At 45.6% G+C, this 8,976-nt stretch overlaps 1 protein-coding gene across 3 annotated transcripts in view; it reads right to left on the minus strand.

Moving 5' to 3' along the window:
- Positions 1-2,974, minus strand: part of lhfpl4b (LHFPL tetraspan subfamily member 4b) — a 15,574-nt gene extending 12,600 nt beyond the window's left edge. The window contains exon 1 of one of the 3 annotated variants that reach the window (XM_071373230.1): positions 2,680-2,956. The gene's annotated coding sequence lies outside the window, so the exon portion shown is untranslated. Of the gene's footprint in view, positions 1-2,679 lie in introns of all 3 variants that reach the window. The other 2 variants (XM_071373229.1, XM_071373231.1) reach the window with 2 other exon arrangements.
- Between the last annotated feature and the right edge of the window lie 6,002 nt (positions 2,975-8,976).

The raw sequence follows: 8,976 nt of genomic DNA on the forward strand, positions 1-8,976 counted from the left end.
ATAATTTTTTTTAAATAAAAAACAGCCATTCAACTCCATAACTGTTTTAAAGTCATCTTTGGCCTCATGATGAAATCCCTGAGGGGTTTCCTTCCTCTCCGGCAACTGAGTCAGGAAGGACGCCTGTATCTTTGTAGTGACTGTGTGTAGTGATACACCATCCAAAGTGTAATGAATAACTTCACCATGCTCAAAGGGATATTCAATTCAATTCAATGTTCTTCTTTATTTTTATCTACCAATAGGTGCCCTTTGATTGGAAAATCTCCTTTTGTGGTTGAATCTGTATTTGAAATTCACTGCTCGACTGAGGGACCTTACAGATAATTGTATGTGTGGGGTATAGAGATGAGGTAGTCGTAACAAAATGATATCAAACACTGTTTTTGAACACAGAGTGAGTCCATGAAACTTATTAAGTGACTTGTTAAGCACATTTTTACTTATTTAGACTTATTTACATTAGTATGTTCCCCTAACCCTACCACCCTCCCCTAATTAGAGTAAACTAACAGACAACAACACGTAGGCTTCTACTTCCTGGTTATACAGAGCATTCGTAAAGTATTCAGACGCCTTTCCCTTTATCCACATTTTGTTACGTTACAGCCTTATTCTAAAATGTATTACAAAAACAGTTTCTAAATCAATCTACATACAATACCCCAATAATGACAAAGCAAAAACAGTTTAGAAATGTTTGCAAAAATGTACTCAAAATAAAAAAAACTTTAACATCACATTTACAGTACATACACATTTTACAGACAATGTGTTTTCCAATATTTATCTTTTGTTAGTTTTTAATCCCATCCTTCAGCTACCATCAACCTCTCCCATCTATCTCTGAAGACCATCCCGTTTGATATCTATTTGTCATACATTTTTTACTTTTCTGTTTTACAAAAGTTTGAACCTATATGCATTTTACAGGCTCAGTATATTTTACATTCGTTTTTTGTTTCTTGTTGATTGATTGACTATGACTTTTCAAGTCACCAAGCAGTGTTATTTGCAGAGTTAGCTCCAGGTAAATGTTGCCATAACAAAGCAGTTGAATACCCATTGACAAGACATTTCAGTTTTTAATTAATTTGTAAACATTTCGAAAAACATAATTCCAATTTCACATTATGTGGGTATTGTGTGTAGGCCAGTTACAAAAAAAAATCTACATCGAAACAATTTTAAATTCAAGATCTAACAACAAAATGTGGAAAAAGTCAAAGGGGTCTGAATACTTTCCGAAGGTTCTGTATGTATCTGATATATACAGTGGGGCAAAAAAGTATTTAGTCAGCCACCAATTGTGCAAGTTCTCCCACTTAAAAAGATGAGAGAGGCCTGTAATTTTCATCATAGGTACACTTCAACTATGACAGACAAAATGAGAATTTTTTTTCTCCAGAAAATCACATTGTAGGATTTTTAATGAATTTATCATAGAGACAGACAGACATTACAGAGACAGACAGACAGTACTTAAATCATAGAGACAGACAGAAATTACTTAAATCATAGAGACAGACAGTACTTAAATCAGAGACAGACAGACATTACAGAGACAGACAGACAGTACTTAAATCATAGAGACAGACATACAGTACAGAGACAGACAGACAGTAATGAATCATATAGAGAGACAGACAGTAATGAATCATATAGAGAGAGAGACAGACAGACAGTAATGAATCAGTTAGAGAGACAGACAGACAGTAATGAATCAGTTAGAGAGACAGACAGACAGTAATGAATCATATAGAGAGACAGACAGACAGTAATGAATCATTTAGAGAGACAGACAGACAGTAATGAATCATATAGAGAGACAGACAGTAATGCATCATATAGAGAGACAGACAGACAGTAATGAATCAGTTAGAGAGACAGACAGACAGTAATGAATCATTTAGAGAGACAGACAGACAGTAATGAATCAGTAAGACAGACAGACAGTAATGAATCATTTAGAGAGACAGACAGACAGTAATGAATCAGTTAGAGAGACAGACAGTAATGAATCATATAGAGAGACAGACAGTAATGAATCAGTTAGAGAGACAGACAGACAGTAATGAATCAGTAAGAGAGACAGACAGACAGTAATGAATCAGTTAGAGAGACAGACAGACAGTAATGAATCAGTTAGAGAGACAGACAGACAGTAATGAATCAGTTAGAGAGACAGACAGACAGTAATGAATCAGTTAGAGAGACAGACAGACAGTAATGAATCATATAGAGAGACAGACAGACAGTAATGAATCATATAGAGAGACAGACAGACAGTAATGAATCAGTTAGAGAGACAGACAGACAGTAATGAATCAGTTAGAGAGACAGACAGACAGTAATGAATCATATAGAGAGACAGACAGACAGTAATGAATCAGTTAGAGAGACAGACAGACAGTAATGAATCAGTTAGAGAGACAGACAGTAATGAATCATTTAGAGAGACAGACAGACGGACCACAGTGGTGTATGAAGGGTTTCTACACAAAGATACACCGAGGATTATGAACGCATAATCTCATGCTCAAACAATTACTTCTATCTAACGAAGAAGAAAATATTAAAAGCATCTATCAATGGATTGAAATAAAGCTCTGCAACGTAAACAATGTTACAGCAATGAATGCAATGAAAACAAAATGTAAGAATCTATAGATGGTTCACCTTCCCGCTGCTAGCAGCTGACTGCTGTGGTTCTGTCCCCTTAATGTAGATCTACCAACCAGAAATCAGAACAGATTTAGATTAGAAATGCCGAGGGGATCCGGTTCCGAATGAACGAGGGAGTGATGGAGAAATAGACCATTTCAAAAGAGAGACTCTCTGTTTCTCTCCGTGGCTGGATGAACAACAACATGTACAGGCCCAAAACCATCAGCATCAGGGAGAGATTCTCTCCGTCACAAACGGAAAGAGGAGAGCGGGGAGGGAGGGGGGGAGGGGGAGGGTTAGATACAGACTGGAAAGGAGGGAGAGCAAGAGAGGCTGAGAGAGGGCAGGACAGGATGGAGGGTTGGGAAGGGAGGGGGAGTGGGTAAAAGTGAGTGGGAGGGAGAGGCATTGAGAGTGTGTCATAATGGTTCTGTTGGGGGATGGGTTTCCTCTATTACAGAATGCTGCAGCAATGAGCACTGAAGCAGAATGACCACAGAGAGACAGAGGAGAGGCAGAGAGACAGATAGACAGAGGAGAGAGACAGAGGAGAGGCAGAGAAACAGATAGACAGAGGAGAGAGACAGAGGAGAGGCAGAGAGACAGATAGACAGACAGAGGAGAAAGACAGAGGAGAGACAGAGGAGAGAGACAGAGGAGAGAGACAGAGGAGAGAGAGAGCAGAGAGACAGAGGAGAGAGACAGAGGAGAGACAGAGGAGAGAGACAGAGGAGAGAGACAGAGGAGAGACAGAGGAGAGACACAGAGGAGAGAGACAGAGGAGAGACAGAGGAGAGAGACAGAGGAGAGAGAGAGCAGAGAGACAGAGGAGAGAGACAGAGGAGAGAGACCGAGGAGAGAGACCGAGGAAAGGCAGAGGAGAGAGACAGAGGAGAGAGACAGAGGAGAGAGACAGAGGAGAGAGACAGAGGAGAGACAGAGGAGAGACAGAGGAGAGACACAGAGGAGAGAGACAGAGGAGAGGCAGAGAGACAGACAGAGGAGAGACAGAGGAGAGAGACAGAGGAGAGAAGCAGAGGAGAGAGACAGAGGAGAGAGACAGAGGAGAGAGACAGAGGAGAGGCAGAGAGACAGACAGAGGGGAGAGACAGAGGAGAGAAGCAGAGGAGAGAGACAGAGGAGAGAAGCAGAGGAGAGAGACAGAGGAGAGACAGAGGAGAGAGGCAGAGGAGAGAGACAGAGGAGAGACAGAGGAGAGAAGCAGAGGAGAGAGACAGAGGAGAGACAGAGGAGAGAAGCAGAGGAGAGAGACAGAGGAGAGACAGAGGAGAGAAGCAGAGGAGAGAGACAGAGGAGAGAAGCAGAGGAGAGAGACAGAGGAGAGACAGAGGAGAGGCAGAGGAGAGAGACAGAGGAGAGAAGCAGAGGAGAGAGACAGAGGAGAGACAGAGGAGAGAGGCAGAAGAGAGAGGCAGAGAGACAGACAGAGGAGAGAGACAGAGAAGAGAAGCAGAGGAGAGAGACAGAGGAGAGAGACAGAGGAGAGAAGCAGAGGAGAGAGACAGAGGAGAGACAGAGGAGAGAGGCAGAGAGACAGAGGAGAGAGACAGAGGAGAGAGGCAGAAGAGAGAGAGGAGAGAAGCAGAGGGAGCTAGAAGTAGAACATTTAATTTTTTCCTGTCTTCTTAGATACAGAACCAGGAGAAAGGAAGGGAGAAAAAAAAGATGAGCGATTTATCTGTATTATGTGTTTATTATGTGTTTATGTGTGTAAATCACTGTGTTGACAGTATAAAACACTCCTTCATTTCTTCATTATTCTGTCCATCTTTTGGCTGCAGCGCGAGAGTGGTTAACTGTCCTGTGATGGGATCATCGATCACACATTGTGATGACACACACGCACTGCTGTGACCTCGGATGAGCCGGCCGCGAGGACAGAATTGTGATTAGGATTCAGGTCTGTCCCTGGTTACCACACAAGGACAAGGAGCACAGACTGTGCTGCCTCCTCTTTATCTCGATATATGTTGTCAACCTTGAACCAGCACAGTGAGTGGGGGTATGTGAGACACGAGGGGGGTGGGGGGGGGGGGGTGAGATGAGAGAGAGGGAGTGTATGTGTGTGTGTGTGTGTGTGTGTGTGTGTGTGTGTGTGTGTGTGTGTTTGTGTGTGTGTGTGTGTGTGTGTGTGTGTGTGTGTGTGTGTGTGTGTGTGTGTGTGTGTGTGTGTGTGTGTGTGTGTGTGTGTTAGAGACTTCTACACAGCCAGAGCTGGTCTCCAGTAGAACCTCAGTTTTGTTACCTGATGAGATGGAGGGAGTAGAGATGAGATGGAGGAAGGAGAGATGAGATGGAGGGAGGAGAGATGAGATGGAGGGAGAAGGAAGCAGAGATGAGATGGAGGGAGGAGAGATGAGATGGAGGGAGAAGGAAGCAGAGATGAGATGGAGGGAGGAGAGATGAGATGGAGGGAGGAGGTAGGAGAGATGAGATGGAGGGAGGAGAGATGAGATGGAGGGAGGAGAGATGAGATGGAGGGAGGAGAGATGAGATGGAGGGAGGAGAGATGAGATGGAGGGAGGAGGAAGCAGAGATGAGATGGAGGGAGGAGAGATGAGATGGAGGGAGGAGGTAGGAGAGATGAGATGGAGGGAGGAGGTAGGAGAGATGAGATGGAGGGAGGAGAGATGAGATGGAGGGAGGAGAGATGAGATGGAGGGAGGAGAGATGAGATGGAGGGAGAAGGAAGCAGAGATGAGATGGAGGGAGGAGAGATGAGATGGAGGGAGGAGGTAGGAGAGATGAGATGGAGGGAGGAGGTAGGAGAGATGAGATGGAGGGAGGAGAGATGAGATGGAGGGAGGAGAGATGAGATGGAGGGAGGAGGTAGGAGAGATGAGATGGAGGGAGGAGGTAGGAGAGATGAGATGGAGGGAGGAGGTAGGAGAGATGAGATGGAGGGAGGAGAGATGAGATGGAGGGAGGAGAGATGAGATGGAGGGAGGAGGATGAGACGAAGAGGATCGAGATGGAGGGAGGAGAGAGAGAGATGAGAGGAGGAGAGATGAGATGGAGGGGAGGAGAGATGAGATGGAGGGAGGAGGTAGGAGAGATGAGATGGAGGGAGGAGAGATGAGATGGAGGGAGGAGAGATGAGATGGAGGGAGGAGGTAGGAGAGATGGAGGAGAGTGGAGAGTGGATGGAGGAGGAGAGATGAGATGGAGGGAGGAGAGATGAGATGGAGGGAGGGAGGAGATGAGATGGAGATGGGGAGGGGAGAGATGAGATGGAGGGAGGAGAGATGAGATGGAGGGAGGAGAGATGAGATGGAGGGAGAGAGATGAGATGGAGGGAGGAGAGATGAGATGGAGGGAGGAGAGATGAGATGGAGGGAGGAGAGATGAGATGGAGGGAGGAGAGATGAGATGGAGGGAGGAGGAGGAGGATGAGATGGAGAGAGGAGAGATGAGATGGAGGGAGGTGGAGGAGAGATGAGATGGAGGGAGGAGAGATGAGATGGAGGGAGGAGAGATGAGATGGAGGGAGGAGGTAGGAGAGATGAGATGGAGGGAGGAGAGATGAGATGGGGGGAGGAGAGATGAGATGGAGGGAGGAGAGATGAGATGGGGGGAGGAGAGATGAAATGGAGGGAGGAGAGATGAGATGGAGGGAGGAGAGATGAGATGGAGGGAGTAGAGATGAGATGGAGGGAGGAGAGATGAGATGGAGGGAGGAGAGATGAGATGGAGGGAGGAGGTAGGAGAGATGAGATGGAGGGAGGAGAGATGAGATGGGGGGAGGAGAGATGAGATGGAGGGAGGAGAGATGAGATGGGGGGAGGAGAGATGAAATGGAGGGAGGAGAGATGAGATGGAGGGAGGAGAGATGAGAATGGAGGTAGGAGAGATGAGATGGAGGGAGGAGAGATAAGATGGAGAGATGAGATGGAGGGAGGAGAGATGAGATGGAGGGAGGAGGAAGCAGAGATGATGGGAGGAGGAAGGAGAGATGAGATGGAGGGAGGAGGAAGGAAGGAGAGATGAGATGGAGGAAGGAGAGATGAGACAGAGGAAGGAGGAAGGAAAGGGGGATACCTAGTCAGTTGTACAACTGAATGCATTCAACCAAAATGTGTGCTCCACAGTTAACCCAACCTCTCTGAATCAGAGAGGTGGATGCAGGATTAGCCTGATTGCTGGAGGGCACAGAGTTACATAACCACATTGAGCTCTAAGGAGGGAGATGCGTCAATGGTCAGTTTGTGTCACGAGGGAGGAGAGTAATTAGAATTTCCCCACCTTTCCTCCAATAATACTCTCCACCTCCTCTAACAATGCTCTCCTTCTCATCCACTAATACTCTCCACCTCCACTAATACTCTCCACATCCACTAATACTCTCCACCTCCTCTAATACTCTCCGCCTCCTCTAATACTCTCCGCCTCCTCTAATACTCTCCGCCTCCTCTAATACTCTCCGTCTCCACTAATACTCTCCACATCCACTATTAATACTCTCTGTCTCCACTAATACTCTCCACCTCCACTATTAATACTCTCCACCTCCACTAATACTCTCCACCTCCACTATTAATACTCTCCACCTCCACTATTAATACTCTCCACCTCCACTAATTCTCTCCACCTCCACTGATACTCTCCACCTCCACTAATACTCTCCACCTCCACTATTAATACTCTCCACCTCCACTAATACTCTCCACCTCCACTATTAATACTCTCCACCTCCACTAATTCTCTCCACCTCCACTGATACTCTCCACCTCCACTGATACTCTCCACCTCCACTGATACTCTCCACCTCCACTATTAATACTCTCCATCTCTTCTAATAAAACTCTCCATCTTCCTCTAACAATGCTGTCCATCTCCTTTAGAGAAGCAATACAACTGTCTTTCTTTAGACTAGTTGAGTATCTGGAGCATCAGCATTTGTGGGTTCAATTACAGGGTCAAAATGGCCAGAAACAAAGAACTTTCTTCTGAAACGCGTCAGTCTATTCTTGTTCTGAGAAATGAAGGCTATTACAACGCTGTGCACTAATCCCTTCACAGAACAGCACAAACTGGCTCTAACCAGAATAGAAAGAGGCAAAGTACCTTAGAGTGTCTAGTTTGAGAAACAGATGCCTCAGAAGTCCTCAACTGTCAGCTTCATTGAATAGTACCCACAAAACACCAGTTTCAATGTCAACAGCGAAGAAGCGACTCCGGGATGCTGGCCTTCTAGGCAAAGTTCCTCTGTCCAGTGTCTGTGTTCTTTTGCCCATCTTAATTTTTTTTTTTTATTGGCCAGTCTGAGATATGGCTTTTTCTTTGCAACTCTGCCTAGAAGGCCAGCATCGTGCAGTCACCTCTTCACTGTTGACGTTGAGACTGGTGTTTTTCGGGTACTATTTAATGAAGCTGACAGTTGAGGACTTGTGAGGCGTCTGTTTCTCAAACTAGACACTCTAATGTACTTGTCCTCTTGCTCAGTTGTGCACCGGGGCCTCCCACTCCTCTTAATTTTGGTTAGAGCCAGTTTGCGCTGTTCTGTGAATCCGGCCGGCCAAACCCTCCCCTAACCCGGACTATGCTGGAACATTTGTGCGCCGCCTCATGGGTCTTCTGGTCACGGCCGGCTGTGACACAGCCTTGGATTGAACCCGAGTCTGTAGTGACACCTCAAGCACTGCGATGCAGTGTCTTAGACCGCTGCGCCACTCGGGAGGCCCCGACCATGTTTCACTTCAATATCCGTTGTTGTAAATTGGAGATATAATCAATTATATACTTCTGTGTTGCACGCCCACCATAAAAATATGAAATAGAACATTATTCAGGCTTGACTTAGATTCAGGTGAATACTTTCGGAAAGCTGAGCAATTGGACTGGCCTGGCTGAACCAGATGGGTTTCTTTTGACGATGAAGCAGTGGACTACAGCCAGCTGTCCCATAATACTGACCTGCTATGACAGTAAAGCTGTCCCATAATACTGACCTGCTATGACAGTAAAGCTGTCCCAAAGGGGCGGTCACGGTAAGCCACGCCTCACCGTGTGTATCTATGGTGAGCAGGAGAGCAACGTTCATCTGGCTCCTTTTTGTAACTCCAATGGCGGACATGTACAGCAAAAAAACTTTTTTTTAAACGCTGCTGAATTGTTTTCCAATTTGCGTCCAAACTCAAAGTCTATGGTGGCTTGATAACACCCATTGCACTTTCATAAACTCCAACATTCACAGAAAAAACAAACATCTTTCACTCCTGGTACTCTACATTACTTTGTTGGTTACAGCGAACCGAGACGAACATGATCACGAATCATAAGTTTTAAATG

Source organism: Salvelinus alpinus, chromosome 28 (genome assembly GCF_045679555.1).
Source record: "Salvelinus alpinus chromosome 28, SLU_Salpinus.1, whole genome shotgun sequence".
NCBI classification, from domain to species: Eukaryota; Metazoa; Chordata; class Actinopteri; order Salmoniformes; family Salmonidae; genus Salvelinus; species Salvelinus alpinus.